Raw genomic sequence first — 23,143 nt, forward strand, 5'->3', positions numbered from 1 at the left:
CAGTAAAGCGGTTGCCAATTGCCTCATCTTGAAATCTGAATAGACTAGCACTAAGATTATATAGTTTTAGAACATCATCTGCTTGCCAGAGAATTTAAAAAATATATTTTCCATATACAGATTTAAAAAAATTAATACAGAACACTTCACTTCATCCGTAAAGTAGTGGGGGCTTGTTCTTTATTTTGGGGTTTTCTTTTTGGATGAGCTGCCCTCTGGAAACAGGCAGTCTAAAATGATTTCTTAAGATTCACAGAATCATAAAATGATTTGGATTGGAAGGAACCTTGAAGCTCATCTTGTTCCAACTCCCCTGCCATGTGCAGGGACACCTTCCACTGGACCAGATTGCTCAAAGTCCCATCCAGCCGGGCCTTCAATACTTCCAGGGATGGGGCAGCCAGAGCTTCTCTGGGCAACCTGTGCCAGCGCCTCACCACCCTCACAGGGAAGAAATTTGTACTAATACCTAATCTAAATCTACCATTTTCTAGTGTAAAGCCATTCCCCCTTTTTCTGTCACTACATGCTGTCCTGGGTTCAGCAGTAGCAGTCACTGTTCTCCTTCTCAGTAGCTGGTGCAGTGCTGTGGTTTTGACTTTCAGCTGGGAACAACGCTGACAACACTGATGTTTTTAGTTGCTGCTCAGTAATGTTTACTCTGACCAAGGACTTTGTGAGTTTCATGCTCTGCCAGAGAGGAGGGGAAGCCGGGAGGAAGCAGAGACAGGACACCTGATCCAAACTAGCCAAAGAGGTATTCCATACCACAGCACGTCATGCCCACTATATAAACAAGGGGCAGTTACCTGGAAGGGCTAGATCACTGCTGGGGTTGGGCTGGGTATCAGTCAATAGGTGGTGAGCAGTTGTATTCTCTTCCCTTATTATTTCCCTTATCATTATTATTATTGGTGGTAGCAGTAGTGGTTTGTGTTATACCTTAGTTACTGGGCTGTTCTTATCTCAACCCGTGGGAGTTACATTCTTTCTGTTCTCCTCCCCATCCCTCTGGGAGCCAGGGGAGGAAGAAGGGGAGGCGGGAGTAAGAGAGTGGCTGCATGGTTCTGAGTTACTAGCTGAGCTCAAATCACGACACATGCCCTTGCAAGAAGTCCCTCCCCAGACTTCCTGGAGGCTACCGTTAAGTACTGGAAGGCTTAAATCATATTTCACTTTGTTTTATATAGTTATCCCATCCTCACTGTCCTTCTGAACAGTGTGATTAAGTAGCTAATGCCTAAGAAAGATGTAATTGGAATCTTTGTCCAGTTTTAACGGAGGAAAACCAGAAGTCTTTTGAGGCAGCTTAATTAATACACACTAGAATACTGTTCAAATACCTCTAATGGAATACATGCAAAGCTTTTTAATAAAAAATACTGATTTAAAGAGAAAATATTTTCTATTAATAACCTAAAAGCACAGACAGTTTCCTGACATTAATATAGGCTGATCAAAGGCTGCCTTACTTTTGCTTCTTCATACACAAACTAGCAAGAATAAGGTTTATGAGACTCAGGCTTAGTTGTCCCTGTTAGTCGCAGGTGGTTATCACCAGATCATTGCTATATGTAGATAAACAGGCATTATTTTTCACTCCTTCTTACACCTTTCTGAAGAACCACTGCTGACTCTTTTATGCTTACTGGTGCATGTGTGTGTGTGCGTGTGTGTGGCAAGTTGCTCTTCCAAAAGCAACATCAGATCAGGACATAGTGTTCTCCAAAGCTAGATCAAGCCACAGCATATGGTTGACATGAAATAATGGGAACAGCACTACTACTCAAGTGTTTCAACTACTGCACCCCATTAAACAAACAAACAAAAAAAAAATGCCAGTGATGAGACACCTAAAATAGATAGATAGATAGATTAAAAAGCTGAGTTTACTAAAAAAAAAACTAGAAGCTTTACAGAAAAATCCCAAAACCAACCAAATGAAAAATCACACAAGAAAATCACAGTTTTTCCAAAATCTTGACAATTTCTGTGGAAGTTCAAGCATTTTAGGAGAGAATTTCTCTATAATTCTCTATTTGCACAGCTTATTTGTCTCTTCTGGAAAGAAGAAGCAAATGTAAACAGAATTGAAAACTGTGTTGACTCTTAAAGAGTTGAAGCATAGTTGAAACACTGATATTCAAGATTAGGAAAATGGCATTTGTCCAGATTGACTTACAGTAGTCAAAGGAACTTCTTTCTTTTTGCTATGCTTTAATTTCGTATCTAATTTTAAATAATGGAACGCACAGAAGATACTCATGGAAAAATGGAAATGAACTCAGCAATTATTTTAGGATAAATACAACGTAAGTGGAATTCCAGGTGTTCACTTGGTGAGTTACTATCTTGCCCCTACAGAATTTATGACTTAAATCTCTAAGGCATCTTTATGGCAGAAACAAAAACTGATAGGTAACAGTGATTTGAAGGAGGAACATAGTTGAAGAATCTTGGACTTCATGGATACCATGGCTGAAGGTCTCCTCAAGGTGGAACACAATGAGAAAAACATTGCTTAAAAGTTGGGTGAAGTAATAGATGTCGGACAGTACTTCCTCTGACTTGGGGACAGGAGAGAGTCTTTTAGAATCATAGAATAGTTTGGGTTGGAAAGGACCTCAAGATCATCTAGTCCCAACCCCCCTGCCATTGGCAGGAACACCTTACACTAAACCATCCCACATGAGGCTTCATCCAACATGGCCTTGAACACTGCCAGGGATGGAGCACTCACAACCTCCCTGGGCAACCGATTCCAGTGTCTCACCACCCTAACAGGAAAGAATTTCCTCCTTATATCCAATCTAAACTTCCCCTGTTTAAGTTTTAACCCGTTACCCCTTGTCCTGTCACTACAGTCCCTGACGAAGAGTACCTCCCAAGCATCTCTATATATGAACATATATGCATACACAGTTTTAGATACGGTTTTTGTACTCTAGTTTTTGTTTTGAAAAGAGATTTGCCTCTACTTGCTACTCAGAAGAATACTATGCAAATGAAGTACATATCTGCCAAGAACTACTACTTATCTTTTCAGTTCTTACTCATGGTTCTCGGCTGAAATTGAGGTTGCTAAAAATACATTGCTAAGATAAAAATATTTTTTCTGCCACTTGGTACAGAAGATGACAGTCAGAAAGTGATATTGAGCACTGATGGGCCAGAAGTACAAGGATTAAATCTGGCAATATGGTGTCTGAGCAACTGGTGCTACCTGGCCAGCTGTTTCTTAGTATGTTGACTTTTGGCTTTGAGAAGACAAAATAATCTTTGGTGCTATTTGACATCTGGAAAATCAGAAGCACTGACAGAACCATGAGCACTACATTAGGTGTATGTATGTTCTCATTCTAAAATTAACTCAGTGTGAAAAATGCTCCAGAAAAAAAAAAAAAACAAACCAACAGCAAAACCCACAAAACCAAATGGAATTAACTACCACTAATGGGGAACCCCCCTCCCTCCCAAAAAAAAAACCAACACAGAAAACAAACCAAAACCAGAAACCACACAAACAAAACCCCCCAAAAAAACCCAGAGTAAAAAATAACTACACCCTAGAGCAAAACCTATGCAAGGTATCCAAGAATTTCACGATAGGGAAGACAAGTAGCAGCTGTAGAGGGCTGCAAGCCTATATTTAATGCACACATTGACAGCACCAATTCTTTGATGCCTACCTCATCACAGAAAAGCACCATATCAAGAATGGGAAGGCAGCCAGTGCTTCCTCTGTGCTAACAGGTGGCAATTACTATGGAGGCTGAGCCATGTTCCCAGATGTTTGCTGTGCTGATTTTGATTTTGTAGACAAAATGTTTTACCTGTGACAGGCATGGAGTCCAAAGGGAAACAGGGTGGTGGTGGCTTAGCCAGAAACATCCAAGCAGCAGCATGAAGGTAATACCTGGTAATATCAAAATGACCACAGAGTAACTGAGAAAACAAAGAAGCAGATGCAAAGGAGGCAAATAAACAAAGAGGGAGAGATGGCAGTAAATGAATGACATAGGACCCATAGAAAATGAGAGAGAAGGAAAACTGGGTGGTTTTAATGACAGTACAATAATGGGATCTTGAAGGAAAGCCTACATTCTCCAGGGACAGAACTGGGGAAAAGTTTCCAACAGATTCTCTCAGTGGCATAAGTTTTTTGTAAGTTTGCCCTGCTGACCTTTTTTCCCCCCAAATCCTGAAATTTTCAAATTGTCAACAATTATCTGAGTTGTACACCATTATAGAATGTTCTTCTCAATAAAGAATAAAAACCTCATTATGCAAAAGCCGCTTTAAATTGAACCAAAGATGTCTGTGAATCTTGACATTCTCTAATGTGTTTCCTAACCATCACGTATTTTTCTCAATTTTTGTTTCAATATTATCATTACTGAAATTGTGAAAAACTGAAGACTATATTTTGTTATAAGAATAACAAAATAAATGTTGGAGATTTCATTTCCTGATTCCTTTCTTTACTCTCGTTTGGTTAATGAGGTGGAAGATAACACAACTGATGAAGACTGAATAGCTGAATTAATTCGTTGAATAGATAATCTAATTTCAATACAGACCATAAAAACAATAGTTGATGTAACCTTTTGATACACATTATTCAAGCTAGCAAAAAAAAAAAAACACTAAACCCCCAATTTCTAGTCTTCAAATCCTCTTAAATACTGTGTGCATTCATGGGAGTATCTGTTTTGCAAATGAACTTAAATCTAGATGCCAAGATAACACTTACTTTTTTCACTTAAAAAAAAAAAATTACGTTGCTTACTCCTTTTTATTTCATTGGCATTGCTTGTCAAAATTTTGTTCATACGCTAGCCCTTGAAACAACTTTGCTTGATTTTATTTTGCTAATAAAGGCTTTCTAAATAAATTCTGAGATTTATGGCTTTTTTCCCACCCTGAAATATTTTTTTATCAATTATTTCATTTCTGTGTTCACAATGACACATAATGTCTTTTACTGAGACTTCCTCAGCTATTGGAAGTAAGCTAGGACACCCAGGTCCTTTCTTGCAGAGCTGCTTTCTAGACAGTCAATCCCCAACCAGGGACCCTGTTACATGGGATTATTCCATCCCAGATAGACATCTGCATTTCCCTTTATTAACCTTAATCTAAGGTCCCTGTCATCCCATTTCTCTCACTTGTATAATGCCTCATTGTGTGGCAGCCTTGGCTTTCATTGTACTACCTTCCCCCCACCTTAAATTTAGTATCATCCTCAGGCTTGCTGAGAGCCCATACTGTCCCATCATCCAGATCGTAAATAATGGTATTAACTCTTCAGGGACACTGCCAGTAATTGTCCATAGGTAGACTTTGTACCACGGATCCTTTGACACAGGACAGACTGTTTCTCACACAAGTTACAGTTCATTTATCCAATCCACATCTCACTAATTCTGCTACAAAAATACTATGGGAGAGTATGTCAAAGGTCCATAAAGTATCTACTTTTTTCCCTTTATCCACAAAGCCAGTCATCTCATCACAAAAGGCAATCAGTTTGGTCAGGCATGAAGTGTCCATGATAAATCCATGCTAGATACTGCCAATTGACTTTTTGTCCTTCTTCTGCTTGGAGATGTCTTCCAGGAGGATTAGCTTCACAACCTTCCAAGGGACTGAAGTTATGTTGAATAGCCTGTAGTTACCTGTATCCTCCCTGAAGAAAGCCATGATGTGTTTTTACAGATATTACTAATCTGCCTCAATCACCGTAATCAAAGGTTTTAGAAAGTGTCTTTGCAATGACATTGGCCTTTGGACACACTCCACATGGTTCATGGTTCCATGGATTTGTATATATTTAATTGGTGCAAGTTCTTCCTGATTCTGTCCTTCACAGTTTATTCCACAGGCCCCACCAATAGTTTTGGGGATGTGGGAACAGTCCTTTTCAGCAAAAAAGTGAGAACAAAGGCATTGCGTACCTCAGGTTTTTAAATGTCTTTTGTCACTAGGAATGCTGTCCTATTGTGTAGCAGACCCGTATTTGCCCTAGCCTTCCCTTTGCTGCCAATGTACTTGGAGCAACTCTTCCTGCTGCTATTTTATCGCTTGGTATTTTCAACTGGCTGCTCTTTGGCTTTCCTAACTATTTCTGCATGCTTCAGCAATGTTCCTATACTTCTCCAGGTAAATTGAGATGTCTTGATGATAACTGGTGTTCATTCCTCACATCCTTCCCTGAGCTCATCACTCTTGCCTATCCCCTCTAACTCTTCTTCCACGTGCGGGGTTTTGTTGATCAGTCACACCTGATTGATGTTCTTGATGGTCAATGAGTTCTCCTCAGCCCCTTTGTCCTCCAGAGAAGTCTTTCATGGGACTGTGACAGGCAGGTCTCTGAACAAGCTGAAGTCTGCTCTCTTAAACTCTAGAGTTGTGGTTCCACTATTTGTCCTGCTCACTTTAGGTAAAGTTTTAACTGTGTCACCTCATGGTAGGTTCAGCTAAGGCTGTCTTTGATTCCCACATCCACAGACAGCTCTTGCTTATTTGCGTGTAATATCAAGAGGAAAGCATCAAGAGGAAAGGCACCCAGGTTTTGGAGATAACCCTGAATGGATTCATGCACCAGCTAGTTTGGCGTTCAAAGATTTTTAGCAGATCTCCTATGCCATAGAGCCAAGAAGATATTCACAGCACTAAACTTCTTAAGATTCATCTCTATGCCATCATAGCATGTGAATTTTGCTCCTCTATGCCATCATGGCATGTGAGGTTTGGGTTGGTTTGCAACATACCATGCACCTCCTCCAACATGATAACCTTAAGCCTTTCTGGCATCAAACTAGCCAGATGTACAGCCACATGTAGATATTTCATACTATCAGAGTGTAACACAGTTGTCCAAATTAACACACTGACATCTTACAAATGCAGCAAAGACATTAGAGGTTTATTTACTTTTGTACAAGCTCTGAGTATGTTAAACCTGAGATAAGGCTAAATGTATCTGATGTTAATGCTCAGGTATTGTTTTCATGAGAACATTTAAAAATAAAATGTAGGAAAACAAAATAAAATTTCTATAAGTTAGATATTGAATGTCTTAAAATCCTCCAAGGCTGGAAAAGTAAGTCACGTTCTACAGACAAAATTGATTAATAAAAGACTCTGAAAATACTGACACTTTAATGGAGTATATAAGCACTTTAGGTGAGTTAACAAAAGCCTCTTCAGTTTCTCAAGGACTTATATTGTTGGAAGAGTAGTAATTTATACACCTGAGTTGAGAGGTGAGAAGAAACCAAGTACTATTTCAAAGAACATTCAGACATCTCCTTGAGAGATTTCTAAAACCTTGTTTCTCTAACAGCTGTTACAAATTTCTGGCTATTACAGGTATTAGCTCTTCTATAGTTTACAAACTGTTTTAAGCCTGAGATGGGTAACAATTTCAAACTGAAGTTAAGATGAAAATGATGAAGCAAATTGTGAAAATGATTCACAACTGCAGTCAGCCATTCACAGTATTATTTGTACAATGAGTTCTTTCCAGAACTTCAAAAGCTTTTGTTCTGACCACCACTGAGAAGCACGTACATCTGTCTGAACAATATTTCAGTTTCACAGTCAGTGGGTATGGCTGTTCAGAAATTCTGCAAAGATAAAACCTCCAGTGAGAAATTTCTGCTATGCCCTGCCTTTATCAGACGAATAATATGAGAATATTTTCAGCACTTCTGCTCCAAGCTCCAATGAAAATAAAAAATAAAAATAAAGATAAAAAATCAGAAGTATAGGGTAAGAAAATTACCGGAAAGGTAAACAAGGAGGGGTTTTAGGGAACTGCGAAAGCTGGTCAGCTTGAGCAAACAACAAAAATTTCCGATCAGTGAATTATTTAAACTGATGCTTAAGAAACAGAACAAATCGCCAGAAATTTTATAAATTGTGTGATGGGTATACATATGGCAGTGTTTCATGCCTTTTTATGCTTGGGTCCTAAACAGTAAAATAATTACACATTTTCTTCCTCTGTTTATTTTTCAGTCTTGGTCTACTTTCTATATGAGCTCTCTATATTCTTTCTACTTCCTAATTCCAAGCTTCCTGTCACTGAGTATCTTATTCTAAAGTTCAGTCATAGTTCTTGGGGTTTCCATTCCTCTGTGATTTTACATCATACTGTTGTTTTTTTGATCTGTATTTTCACACACAGACATGAGTATCCATTTTCCTCCTCTGTCAATATCTGCATCACAAGAAAATAAACATAGAAGGAAATGAGGGTCAATAGGGAGAAAATGAAAGAATTGTAGAAGAAACACCTAGGAGGTTTCTAAAGGAAGTTGTAAAAGGTAGGAGGTCATTCTGGGGACTGACTAGGTGGCAGAGAAGAGGGAAAACAGATCTCATGTGTCTGACCTGTGACAAGACGAAAGTACAGTCTAATTTGAGCAGAGTGGAAGGAGATGCTGGAGTCACTCTCAGAGTCCTTGCATACTGCTGTGGTGTGAATGCCAATAGCTAACAGGTGAAAGAATGAGCTATGACAGCAGTATGCCAGGGACCTGAAAATCAATTCCTAGAATCTGAAAAAAGTGGGAAGAGCTCTGTGGAAGTAAAATGATAAATTCTATGTCCTGCTTGACTTTTGAACATATTGCCTAACTGTATTAGTCTTTGGAAGAATCCCCAAATCTTCATTAACAAAAGTTTACTTTTGTTTGCAAATAATACACCAGTGATTGCTGGTGGTAACAACCATTTTACAATGGAAAAATACAGAAAAAAGAAAAAAACAAACCAGTATTTTTGATAGGACAACTGATTCAGTGATTTTCAGTGATTCAGAAAAATAAACTACAAAGAGGAAACTGCAACAAGGTCGAACTCTGGGTGTTCCTTAAGAAAGCCAACATTGAGAATTGATTCTCTTAAGTTGTCAGGGAAAGATGTTTTTCATAAATACAGATTTTTATCTCTGGATATGAACATGTTGCTCTATAAGGAAGACTGAATATTTTAACATAAATCTTGTTTTGAATGTGAAAAAGATGTTATGATAGAGCCAGTCAGGTTGGAAGGGACTTTAAGATGTCTCTAGTTCACCCTCCTGCTCAAAGTAGGGTTGATACTGAATCCAGACCAGCTATCTCAGGTTCTTATCTAGTTGTGTCTTGAAAGCTTCCAAGGACAGAGATTTTACCATGTCCTTAGACAACCTGCTCCAATATTTAGCTGTCCTCGGTGATTTTTCTTTTCTTCTATCAAGTTAGAACCTCCCCTGCTTCAGGTGATGACCAGTGTCACATTACTCCATCGAAACATTAAAGAATACTACCATCCACTGGCCATTAATGTGTTTTGCTTTGGGACATGCAGTTATGTAAAATACTAATGGGAAGACACCCTTTGGTGGCTGTAACGAATCACAGTGAAAATGATTATAGATAAAAGTGGAACTGTTATTCTGGAATCATGGAAAAATCTGTTTTCCTGCTGAAACTCCTATATAGGTAGTGACCAGTCTCAGCTTGCTTGACTTTTGAAATCTCATAGTACCACAGACCAGGATTTTTGGCTGCCAATTCTGGTAAGCCTTGATATAAGTAATGCTGCTGTATTTTTGCACTAAATCAATAGAAACCTGCAGTACAAATCTCCCAAACAACTTTGAGGTTTGCTCTTCCTCTCTGCAGTCTTGTATCAGCTAGACAAGAAAAGCTTCAAAGATTTCAAATATGGACTTAGGGGAAAGGTGCTGGGGACAAAAAGAAAGAAAGAAAATACCATGTTATGAAACACTTGGATATTTCAGTTTTCTTTTAATCATAAGAGACATTTATCCAAGAGTTTTTCTTTGCTTTCTCTGGCTGCCAGAGGCAAAAAATGTTGTCTTATTGAAATGTTGATTTTCAGACAACTGCTGTGAACAAATACACTATTCAGACCTCAAAGTTCCCTTCTATTGAAAGTCATCACTTGCAGACAAAATTCTCCATGCTCATTTGGTCTAGTAGCTTCGTTTGAAGTCAATCAATACAGGAATAAAATACGTGCAAGGTACAAACATGCACCTCTTGCTACTTTTTCTTCCTTTTAACTTGAAGTGAACAACTGACCTCCCAGAATTAAGACGTGGACAACACTGACTGGTCTAAATACTTACAATTTTTTATTATTTTTTTTAAACTAAAGGGGGTGTTTTTTGCTCCCTTTCAGAAAAATGCTTAAGGAGTACAGTAAGCGCAAAATAACTACTATTTTTTTCCTTATGTACTGTATTTGAAATATTATGCATACTGAATTCACTTTCTGCAGTGAAAAAATTAGAGAATCAGAAGCTATTCGAAAAACTGTAGAACAGTCAGTGTGTCATCAGGCCACTTACAGGCAAAAAGAAAAACTATATTGAGAATCTCTCCATTGTCCTTTTAAGACAAAATCTGAAATTAAGCATCACACATCCAGGATTGAGGTGCCTCAGGGTATTGTAAGGTGGATACTTCTTTCTTTTGTGGACCAATTATTAATAAGACCTTTAAAAAATTTAAACATATATTCCTCAAAAAGTTTATATTTCACAGGAATAATCTCTTTCCAAATAAAGCCTTCATCGATTCAAATGGTATGAGATGTGTAGACTATACCATTACACCCATGAAGAGTATAATATCAACTTTGATTTTTTTAAAGCACAATTATAGGAAATGTGCATTCAAACGTCAAATCTGTTAATATAGATAAAGGCATAGAAGCATCAGAGTGTCTCAAGGCCTAAGTAAACACTTGACATTAAGAAAAGCTAAACTATAGTCAATTTGTCCATTTTAGATGATTCACAATAGGATTTGTTCTTCTTGCTTCATCCTCTTTAATTCTGTGCAACTTCTTGCATATTGCTTGTTGCCTTAGTAGCTGAGCACCTGCCAGTAATGAAAAAATTGAAAACTATCACATATCCATTTTCTCATCTTTTCTCATTCTTCCAGGTGCATCTGCGAGCGTGTGGGTGTGTGCATCCAGAATGGATGCCTGTGAGAGACAGAACAACAGAGATTATTTTGGTAGGTTTATTGTTGTTATACTCATATTGCTTGTGTTTTTACTGAGGAAAAAAATGGAGCAGAAGATTGTGAGAAGAGGATGGATCTTCTTTTCTAAGATGTTAATCTACAAATCAAGGGCTTTTATATCAGTCTTTACGATTTTCTTCTGTTCTTGTCAAGCAACAGTTTCAGTTAGGAATTCAGATGGCTTTAATATATCCTGGTCAGTGTATGGAATACCTTGAGTGTAGGGACCCAGATGATGAACCTTGTTCATCTTTTCATTGCGTAGCAGATTCATGTCAAGCACGGAAGAGCTCTGATGTGGTTTTCTACTAACCTTTGTTGCTAAGAATGAAAATAGGAAGATACTGATGAAGGACATTAATACTGTAACCTGTAATTCATTCTATTTCCTGATCATCATATTTGTTTTAATGAGGCCTTAAGGCCTTAAGGACCTTAAGATCATCTAGTTCAAACCCCCCTGCCATGGGCAGGGACATCTCACACTAAACCATACCACCCAAGGCTTCGTCCAACCTGGCCTTGAACACTGCCAGGGATGGAGCACTCACAACCTCCCTGGGCAACCCATTCCAGTGCCTCACCACCCTAACAGGAAAGAATTTCTTCCTTATATCCAACCTAAAAACTTCCAAGTTTCTAGATGCTCCTACCTCCCCAGGACATAGTGAAGTCACACAGAAGCCCTACCCATACTGTCTTGGTTTCCCTAGGAAAGAAACTTAGTTAAAGGAGCTAGAAAGGAGCCTCAGTGTCTTCTGCACAAGCTTTCTGATTTGGACAATTTGCCCCAAAATAGAATGTACATTTTGTTCAATCTACATGCCTCCCTATGTTTTCTTTCTTATGAAAGGTTTTGTGGAAAAGTCAGGCATTCCTGAGCTTTAACAGATAGTGAAACTGTCAGAAGTCACATTATGAAAAAATTGGGGGAAAAAGAAATTACTTTATAATATGCATGGCCAACCCAAACACTAATCATAACTTAATTTCCATTCCACGGAAATAATCTCTGTACTTAAGATATACAAAATCACAGCATTTCTTAAAGAATCAATTGAAAATCCACATCATATGGGACACCATAAAAATACTTATTTAAAAATTAAGTTAAATTTAATGTCTCAATTTGTGTTTCTGCTTTCTCTCACCTTAATTTTACCACGTATTTGTTTGTCTTGCTGAGGGGTTATCTGATAGTAAGAGATGTAATCCCAGCATACTCTGTTTTGACAGACACATATGATACCCAACCATGAAAAATGTGCTATAGCACGCCCATTATACAAAGTTGATCATCTTTTAAGGAGACAGACCTGCTCTTCATTGCCAGGGATCCAGCCAGGCAGACCTCAGCCACATTCCTCTAACAGGAACAGATACAGAAGGCATTTTCCTGACTGTCCTTCTGCACTATTAGCAAAGCAACAGTCAAGGCTACACAAATGCCTTACTTCCATCCCCTTCTCATTCTGTAGGAACAAGGTATATGTTTCTGGTTTTCTGTTCATTAAGCAGAAGCAGAAATGAGAAAAGGCAGGGGCCTTTCTCATTGTAATGTTTCATGTTTCCAGGCTGCCTTGTTTTCCAGTCTGTGCTAAAGGTAAATAAAATAGGGAAGGCAATTCTAATTAGTTGAGGACTTTATATTTTCTTCCTGTTTTTTGAGTCTGTTACAAGTAAACTTTTGCTGACTTCTACTAACCTCATTATGATTATCGTTAAACAGCACAGGTCCCGACACAGATCCCTGACAGACACCACTTGTCACAGTCTCCAACTGGACATTGAGCTGTTGACCACTACCCTCCAGATGTGACCATCAAACCAACTCCTCATCCACCAGATAGTCCACCCATAAAATCCATATATTTTCAATTTAGGGAGATACCCATAGAGGCCCCTCTTGTTATTCTTTGCAACCCTTGGTGAGTTCAACTCCATCTGTGCTTTGGCCTTCCTGAGCTGTCCTGGGTTCAGCAGTAGCAGTCATTTTTCCTCCTTCTTAGTAGCTGGTGCAGCGCTGTGTTTTGACTTTCGGCCTGGGAACACAGCTGATAACACAAATGTTTTAGTCTGACCAAGGACTTTCTGAGCCTCATGCTCTGCTGGGGATGAGGGAGGCCGGGAGGAAGCAGAGACAGGACACCTGACCCAAACTAGACAAAGGGTTATTCCATACCACAGCACGTCATGCCCAGGATGTAATGGAGAGTTACCCGGAAGGGTTAGTGGACTGCAGGGTTGGACGAGGTATCGGTCGGTGCTCGGTCGGGTGGGGTTGAGCAAGTTATTGGTCAGCTGGTGGTGAGGTGTTGTATTCTCTTCCCTTGTTATTTCCTTTATCATTATCATTATTGGTGGTAGCAGCAGTGGTTTGTGTTATACCTTAGTTACTGGACTGCTCTTATCTCAACCCGTGGGACTTGCATTCTTTTTGATTCTCCTCTCCGTCCCTCCGGGTGTAGGGGGAGGGCAAGAAGGGGGGGGGGGGGGCGGATTGAGAGAGCGATTGTGTGATTTATGGCTGACTTTGTTTAAACCACAACACTGAGCCCATCCCTAGACAGCCAGGCAGCATCCCTATGCTCTTCCCAGGATACCTATGTATGCTTCCACTGCCTGTGCATTTCTTTCTTCCCTTTAGTTCAACCAGCAGGTCCCAACTCAGCCATGCCAGCCTCTTCCCTTCCCTACTCGTTTTCTTATACTTGGGGACTGACAGCTCTTGCTCTCTGTGGAAAGCTTCCTTAAAGATCTGCCAGCTCTGTTCTGCTCCATTGTCACTGAGGCCAGTATCCCAGGGTATCCTACCAATTAACTTGAAGAGCTGGAATTTTGCTTTCCTAAATTTTAGGTCCTGACTTTACTCTTCACCTAACCTATATCCCTTAGGACTGCAAACTCCACCAGTGCATGATCACTACAGCTCAGGCTGCCTCCAGTCTTGACATCACAAGTTAGCTCTAGAGTTAACACTGACGACCATCAAGTTCAGTATCGCAACCCCTGTGGTAGGGCTGTCTATTACCTGGCTTAAGAAGTTATCCTCAATGCATTCCAGGAGTTTCCTGGATTTCCTGTAACTTGCCGTTCTACTTTTCCAGCAGATGTTGTTGTGCATAAAGTCCCCCATTAGGACAAGAGCCTGTGAGGAGGATGCCTCCTGTAGACAGAGTAAGCAGGCTTTGTCTATAGGCTTGGCTCCCCTTGATCAGGCAGCCTTTAGTAGACACAACCAAAAGGTTCCCTTTGTTGCTTTGGTCTCTAACTCTTAATCATAAGCTTTGAACATGCTTGTGGCTATTCTTCAGAGACAGCTCTTCACATGCTATCCAGTGTTTGAAGCAGAGGGCAACCCCTATGCCCCTCCTTCACCTGTTGCTTCTGAACAGCTTATAGCCATCAATAGCTGTACTCCAGTTATTGATGGCTATAAGGCGGTTGGTAAAACGTGCTTATACCGTCTTACGATGCAGCTGTTACAGAGCACCAAAACAGTCCTTCCTGTGTTATAAAATATGCAAAAGAGTGTGAATATCTCCTGATGCTCAGTAAATCACAAATATGAGCTCTATGTCAGAAGTTACAAACACAGGGCTGCTGGGAGTTTACAAGTAATGGACCAGCCTTTCCATAAAGATCAGATTCATTTGCAAACCATTTATCACCTACCTAAGCAAGCAATTAAATTAATAGGTAGTATATAATAGGTGTTACTCTACCTTGGAGGGAGAAAGCCATTTTCTTGATGCCTGACATGCATTGACAAATGTGTTTAAAAAAAAAGAATACTCACTTTGGCTCATGATAACACACTTAAATGGGATTTGGCTTCAAGTAAACACTGAATATCATGAGACTGGTGATGAAAACATGGGATCTAACAATGCTTGTCACATGGCAGAGACTCCAGGGCCTTTTGCTGATATATTCAGCTGTCAGACATGAAATCAGCCACCTGCCTTGATTCAGCATTCTTATTTTCTCCTGACACCATAAGCTACATATATTCTTGCTACTTATATTCTTAGCTACATGTATTCCTGGGAAAAAAAAAAAAAAAGAAAGTCTCACAGGCAGGTTTTGCCTTCTCTAAAATTGTTTTCATCACTATTAGGTTGTTCGTGGTGTTTTTTTCTTTTGTTGTGTCTTTTTTTTTTTTTTGTTTGCTTGTTTTATGTTTTTTTTTTATTTATTTATTTTTAAACTTTTTCTAAACTTAAAATTAAGAAAAATACAACTGGTTGCTTTGAGAAGCTAGCCTGCACTTGGGAATTTTGGGACTTCCAGTCTCCTTGTTTAAACATAAGTAAAAGCTGGCGAGTCCTATCCCTGATATACAGTCACCTGTGTTAATCTCCACATCCTGGAATAAAAGCTCTCCTTTGGCTCTGTCACAGATTGCCTGGAGAGTTTGTGCAATGACATGGGCCTTCCATCTTCCCAATGCAACTATTCAGGGTAAATGGAGACACCAAGGAACCCTGGAAGACAGCTACAAAACTGGGGTAGATGCCAGGTTCCTGGAATAGCCTACCACCAATCCAAAAAGTCTCAGGAAGACTTTGCTGGATGCAAGATGTCGTGAGTTAAGCATTTTAGGCTTCACTAATTAGCACTTGCTTTAATTTTACTCTAGAGTCTCATTTTTGCTGGAAGTAACAGCAGCTGCTGCCTCTCCAGCCTTCAATCTCATGGAGAAAAATCTCAAGAGTCACTATAAAAGGAGAGAGACATTTGGTCTGCTACGAGGCCAAAAACTTAGCTCTTTGTGAGAAACAGAAAAGCGAGGAATAATAGTTGAATTACTCACTGCCATCAACTCTCCCTGATCATCAGAGAGGCAATGGACGACCCTCAACCTCAGGAAGTTTCACTGTTTTTTGTAAGAATTTGTGTATTGCTGACTATCAGATCTAATATCAGATTAAGTCTATTACTCTTATATCACAACATACTGTATACATTTGGATCAAGCATTGAACCATATAGCTGGAAATATTTAGAAAGTTTTCTCTGATATACCTCGAGCAATGAGACAGAAGACTAACAGAAAGATTAGTGCCACAGTAATTATGATATGTACCAGATTGGCATTAATCTACCATAAGTTAGGTATATAAAGTGTAACTTTACAGTGAATGTACTTATACCATGGATTAATTGATTAATTTCACCAATTTCATAGATATTTAGTACATACTTGTCTTGGTTTATATCCAGCTGATATCCAACTTAGTGCCACACAGCTTCTTGCTTACCCCCACCACCCCTTCCCTGCTCCCTGGGCAGGACAGGGAGAAGAACTGAAAGACAATAAAGCCCATGGGTTGAGATAAGAATAGTTTAATAACTAAAGTACATTATACTACTACTACTAATAATAAAAATAATAAGGGAAATAACAAGGAGAGAGAAAATAAAACTTAAAGGGGAAAGGAAAACAAAACAATAAACACAAGTGATCCACAATACAATTGTTCACCACCCACTGACTGATACTCAGGCTGACCCGAGCAGTGATCGGTTCCTGGGTAACTCCCCACAGTTTATGTACTGGAAACAACATGCTGTCATATGGAATACCCCTTTGGCTAGTTTGGGTTAGGTGTCCTGACTCTGCTCCCTCTGGGCTTCTTGTGCCCCTCCTCACTGGCAGAGTATGAGACTGAAAAGCCCTTGATTGGGGTAAATGCTACTTAGCAACAACTAGAACACTGGTGTGTTACCAGCACTGTTCTCAGACTAAAGCCAAAACATAGCACTGCACCAGCTACTAGGAAGAAAACTAACTCTATCCCAGCCAAAACCAGAACAATGCTATTGGCGCAATCAGATAAAAATTTGCAGAACTTCCAAAGCAAACTAACTTCTAACTTCTAAAATTTTTGCTATAAAATAGAGTAATAAAAATATAAAAGATACTTAATGCATCATCTCTTATGTATCGAGAAATTTGTTGAGTCACACAGAGAAAAGGTAGTGAATTAGCCAGTGGTGACCCAGCAGTGTGTGCTGGCAGCCCAGAAAGACAACCATATGCTGGGCTGCATCAAAATTAGCATGACCAGCAGCCCAAAGGAGGTGGTCCTGACCCTCTGCTCTTGTGAGACCCCACCTGCAGTACTGCATTCAGCTCTGGGGCCCCAACACAAGAGGGATGTGGACCTCCACAAACAAGTGCAGAGGAGGGCCATGAAGATGATCAGTGGGCTGTAGCACCTCTCCTGCCAAGACAGGTTGAGAAGCAAAAGCTTCAGGGAGACCTTCTAGCAGCATTCCAGTACCTAAATGGGACCAACAGGAAAGGTGAAGAGGGACTTTTACAAGGGAATGTAGTGATAGGACAAGGGGGAAATTTAGATTAGAAATTAGGAAAAAAATCTGTGCTATGAGGGTGGTGAGGCACTGGCACAGGTTGCCCAGAGAAGCTGTGGCTGCCCCATCCCTGGCAGTGTTCAAGGCCAAGTTGGATGGGGCTTGGAGCAACCTGGTCTAGTGGAAGGTGTCCCAGCCCATAGCTGGAGAGTTGGAACTAGAAGATCTTTAAGGTCCCTTCCAACCCAAATCATTTGTGTTCTACAAGCAGTCAAGGAATTGGACAAATATTTGATTCTCAAAGAAACAATAAATTATTTATGTTTTTAAAAAAGAAACATCTGCAGGGAATATCAGGTAAACCTAAAATTTACAACTGCCTGAGAAGAGGTTGTAGAGTGGAGGTGTCTGGTTTCTCAAGTAATAAGTGACATGACAAGAGATAATGGTCTCAAACTGCACCAGGGGAGGTTCAGATTGGGTGTCAGGAAAAATTTCTTCACTAAGGCAATGATTAGGCACTGCAACAGGCTGCCCAGGGAAGTGGTGGAATCACTCTCCTTAGAAGTGTCAAAAACGTCATAGATGATGCCCTTTGTGACATGATGTAGTAGTGGACTTGGCAGTCCTGGGGTAATGGTTGGACTTCATGATCTTACAGGTCTCTTCAAACCTAGTTAATTCTGTGATTCTAGGGAAAGTTAACAACTGAGCAAAGCAGTAGTAGATTCCACTCAGAATAGCTATTGCAATGAAGAAAGGAAATCATTCACATAGGATTATAATATATTTCAAATTCATTATATCCAGGTGTCATTGTGGGTACCTCAGGAAAAATTGCTTAGGAACTTTAACGCTTATAGGTTAACAAAAACAAAGATCCCTAAAGAATTATGTATTCCTCAAAAATCTTTGTAATGATCCACTTGTCTTTGAATACTGCTTTGCACACAACACAAGGTACTCTAAAAATGTGTAATTAAAACAGTGAAGTAAAAGAGGGAAACAAAAATAAGAAGATATGGGAATGTCTGTGCATGAGAGGGATTAGCAGATGAAGGGGAGGAGGGATTTATCACAGATATGTTTCACGTATTGTATTCATGAATTGCCACATGAGAGACAAGTCATATGCTAAATACCGTCATTGGGAAGAAACTTTCAGATGTCAACTTTTCTGTAATGGTATTTCTTTTATCCTTGTTGTAATGTCTGTATATTGACTATTATCCGGAAAAGACAGCCTTCTGAAGAGAAGGAAGAATGCATCCTGATACCTTAATTTCTACTTCCTAGAAGAGGAAACGCTACAATAGCTAAAATATGTTTGTCATAAAACCTGAACCAAGAATTCCATTGATGCCCCATGATCTGGTTCAGCCCATTACAAGGAGCACAGATGCGAAGTTCAGATGAGGATTAAAGCTCTTTCTACACATTGCATTGCCTTGCCAGCATCTTTAATGAAACTCCTTTTGAGATATGAACATTAAGCTGTTTTCCTTCTGGCCTGCTCTTCATCAGGAATAAAAGTCTGCCCTCAGACTTTATTAATGATTCTGCTGATGAGATTCATGAGATGAAACAAAGCACAGCTCATTCCACAAAACCAGCATTTACTTTTCTAGGCTAGGAGAAACATATTAAAACTTGCGATGACAGCTAGTTCTGTTAGAAAATTAATGATATGAGGCTCAAAGTACTGATTGCATATCCATAAGAGGTTTCATGTTCAAAGGGGGAACATTTGATTGAACTGAGTTTATATTTAGAAAGGCAGGATCTGTTTCTTTCAAGCACTATGTTAGATTGGATGAATTTCTTCCAAATGCATTCACATTTCCTTAGTTTTTTTCTGAAATAGTTTGCATGCTTTCGTACAGCTCTTAGAAAAACACAAACCCTTGAACTTTTAGAAGGCTAAAAGTAAGTGTTTAAAGACCTGACTGAGCAAACTGGACCATCAATAGCTGGAAATTTTGCTTTCCCCTATTTTCAACTGAACGGAAAACTCTTTAACTGTTAACAAAATTCCAGGTGTATATTTTAGTGCTTCCAGACATGATCACTTTTTCCTGCCTTACAGCAATACTCCAGTAATGGCCAACTCAGGACACTGCAGACCTTCTCACTGGGGAAAATGTAACTAACTGGCTACAAAAAATGTCGTAATTTCTATTGCCTAATTCTAAGGTGTTTTTTTAAAAATGAACAACAGTGTCTGGAGTTTGATCAGAACAGCAGCAAGAAAAATAAAGGAATGAAAACCCATTAATCAGTTCAGTAATTATTTTTATGCTGATGTCTTGTACTGTAGCTTAATATTGCTGCAATTGGTAAACCCTGAAGCATGGCCTTAGAGATTGTTTCAGATCTTAGATATGCAGCAGCACTGATTTCCACCTTATAGTTCCTTGTACATAATTAAAATGTTAGTTGACCAGATGCTCTAAATAAGGTGTAATATGTTTGTCTGTTGCATTTTTATATGACCGTCATATGCTGTTGCCTGAAGGAGTGCCATGAATTTATGTTAATCTTGAGCACATAGAAGGGGAGAGGAAATGAAAATTTGTGCTGGGCTGAAAAAATTAACACCTTAACAGTTGTTGCTGAGGTGTGGGTACAAACATGATCAAGTTATTCTGCAGTGTGCCTAGTCCTCTTAAATTAAGAAAATCCAGAACATTCAACAGTCCTACAGGGGCTGACAAAGGAAAGGAAAACCAACCATGTAGGTCAGCTGGAAACCTGTCATACCTCTAATAGAAAAGAATTTCTTCAAGTAGCTTAGCCATGTGGCCCGTTTTGCCTACTACTTAGTGTGAAATGTTCTTACCCCCCAGAATTAAAAAAAAAAAAAAATAAAAAAATATAAAAAAAAAAGTGGCCATTAGTACAGCAGGATCTCTCTATCCTTAATAGCTCCCGATGCATTTTTCTTTCAATGATTTCCCCAAACACTTTTGAATCCCTGTAAAATTATAGCACCCACAGTATCCTATCGTGGGAGTTCCACATTTAATGTGTTTAACTTCTCGTTTCCAGCCTGCCTTTTGCTTCCTGTGTCTTATTTGTTTATACTTGCGCTGACATCATCTTTCAGACAGAATACTTCTTCCTTTCTGATGTTTATGTGAATCTTAGCGACCTCAATAAACTAAACTTTATGGCAGAATCCTGAAATTATTTCCACAGTTCTCAAATCAGTGCTGAATAGAGATAACCAAGACAGTTTAATACTTGAGTACCAAAAGTAGCAAAGCAGCCTCCATTGGCTAAGAAGGATAAATTCACCCAAAGAAAAAATCCCACTGACAGAGTATGTTTCTGCAGTAGTATATAGTACTTTAAAACTATATAAAGAAAATATGATCACATTTGATAAAGCATATCAAATTGATATAGCATATCATAGATTGCTACACTGGGGTCAATTCACAGCACTGATTCTTTATATTTACAGGGAAACACACATATTCATACCATGTGTTGGCATTGGTGCCTGTGTTGTAGCATCTCTATATTAGGGAATCCTGTTTGTCACATGTGAATGACCAAACCAATCTGGTACACAGACTGGGAAACAGCTGCCACATTGTATAGCAGCCATGCATATGCCACTGGGCTCAGCTTTTCACATAAGCAGTGTGCTAAGTGCACATCTACATAAGAATGAAAATGAAAGACACACACCTGCAACGTGCACTAATACGCCAGATGATTCATCTCACCACCTGAAGCACATACAAAACTTACAGAGAGAGAGTGAAGAGCTTTCAAATTATTTCAATACTTTCTAATTCCTATAAAAGAGACTACAGAACTCCAGGAACCATTCTTGAACAAGATTTTCCTCAGGAAGTGGTAGGTAGGTTTTAGTAATTACTATTAGCACACTGAGATGGTCTCTTGTGTGTAAAATGCTGGTTTTGCCATATTCATCCTGGCAACCAGACCCAGTAGAGCTCAATATTCTCACCAAAGGAATGTCAGCTGTCCTCAGAGCAACAACAGGGTTAGGCTGTGAATTAGCTAACACTAAAGGAAAATAAAATGATGTAAGATTAGTTTCACATTTCTGTAATATCGAGGGAAATTTTATAAAAAGTAAGAAATTTCAAATATTAGCCTTCTTCATATGTGTGTAGAGCTGCAGGGAATATTCTTCTAAACTTGTGCTTTTTTGTGCTTGCCTACAGAGGGAACTACGAAGATTTGTCTGCATGCCAGGGAACAAGCAAAAGGGATGCTGAGGGAAGTGAAGCTGTGCTGTGAATTCTACAACCATTTTTATCTTATTCAAAGACACACATCTTGGAATCTGTAATCAGCCTGGTCCCTCAGAAACTTGTCATAGCAGGCAGTAACAAATCATTCAGGCATTCATTCAGTCATAAGTCCCGCTGAGTGGCATGTATCTAGAGACTGCTATGAATGTGCACACCACTAAAATACAACCACGTTCTGAAACAAACAGATCATACAGAGAATGTCCTGCTATTATGATAATAGTAGTGCTAAATGTGTTGAAGAGAAGAACACAATTCCATATGAACCTAAAGAAATAAATCCTTGTTATCAACACGATTACAAAGGCTGACAAAACTATACAATATAATTTAATATTTTTCCATGGGGTTTTCCATCTGAGAAGAGACTACACAGAGTGCACATAGAAACTGTGACAATTTCAGCTTCTCCTTCATCCTGCGTAATCTCCATAAATGTTAGTGCATGTATGATGGCAATACATGTGTATTTTCAAGAGCAGAAGGGCTCTGAGCTAACAGAGCTAAATTATGACGAACCTCTGCAAATCAAGACTTATTTGAAACTTTGCCATGGAGCACAGCCTTCTGAAGTTCCCACTGATATCCTCTTTCTTTAAATAAAAAACACACAGCTTGACTTACTTTCATTCTGCAACCGTCTAGCTACCAGGGAATGCAAGGCTTGAAGCAACTTTCCTGTTATATTAAAGTTCACCATTTTCAGATATTGCTAGTGTAGGACCTATTAAATTTATGTGGTAGGTTTAATTAGTATCTCTGGACTGGGATTTAATTTTTAATATCACACACTCTTTTCCCAGTACCTCAACAAATCAACAGCAGATTGCCACAAGGTAAGAGAAGCTTTATGCACTAACTAAAGACAGCTGAGGTGCATACAGTTCAGTGACAAGCGTTTATTAGTAGAAAAAGTCTTTCAGGAGCTATCTACCTCTTATTCAGTTATGTCTTGTTCAGAGTATGCATATATTGCACACATCTGAATTAAACCCACCACTGTGTATTTTTGCCTAGCATCACTCATATGCATAGATGTTAAAAAATGGCAATGTGGTAATGATGTCTGGGGGGAAATGGAGATGTTTACACTGGCAGGATTTTTAAAAACATTTTCCTGGGGAAAAAGAAGAATACACACTGGATTAGCTGAAGTTTAAATCCAGTTTCTGATTTAGGATCACTGTTTGTATATCATAAATGGAAATTAATACCCTACTATCACAACAGCATATCTGTTCTGAAGGCATTAAATAGTGTTATTATTCAATCATTTTTAAAGAGATGATGGAGAAAATGCTATTTTCTAAATAGAAAGACAGAACAATACATTTGCTGTTCATTTTTGGAGAACACAAATCCTGAGTCTTGGACTTTATCAAAATAAGTATCTTTAGTGGATACTCTTTTACAAATGTTGGTAAAACATCTGGTTTTGTGGCTCTGAATTATGAAACTGCGCATGTATACCCACTA

General features: G+C 39.0%; 1 protein-coding gene across 5 annotated transcripts in view; it reads right to left on the minus strand.

Moving 5' to 3' along the window:
• GABRG3 (gamma-aminobutyric acid type A receptor subunit gamma3) overlaps positions 1–23,143 on the minus strand; it is a 320,210-nt gene that overhangs the window by 121,531 nt on the left and 175,536 nt on the right. The gene's annotated exons all lie outside the window — the stretch shown is intronic.

The sequence above is a fragment of the Lathamus discolor genome, chromosome 4 (genome assembly GCF_037157495.1).
Source record: "Lathamus discolor isolate bLatDis1 chromosome 4, bLatDis1.hap1, whole genome shotgun sequence".
NCBI lineage: Eukaryota > Metazoa > Chordata > Aves > Psittaciformes > Psittacidae > Lathamus > Lathamus discolor.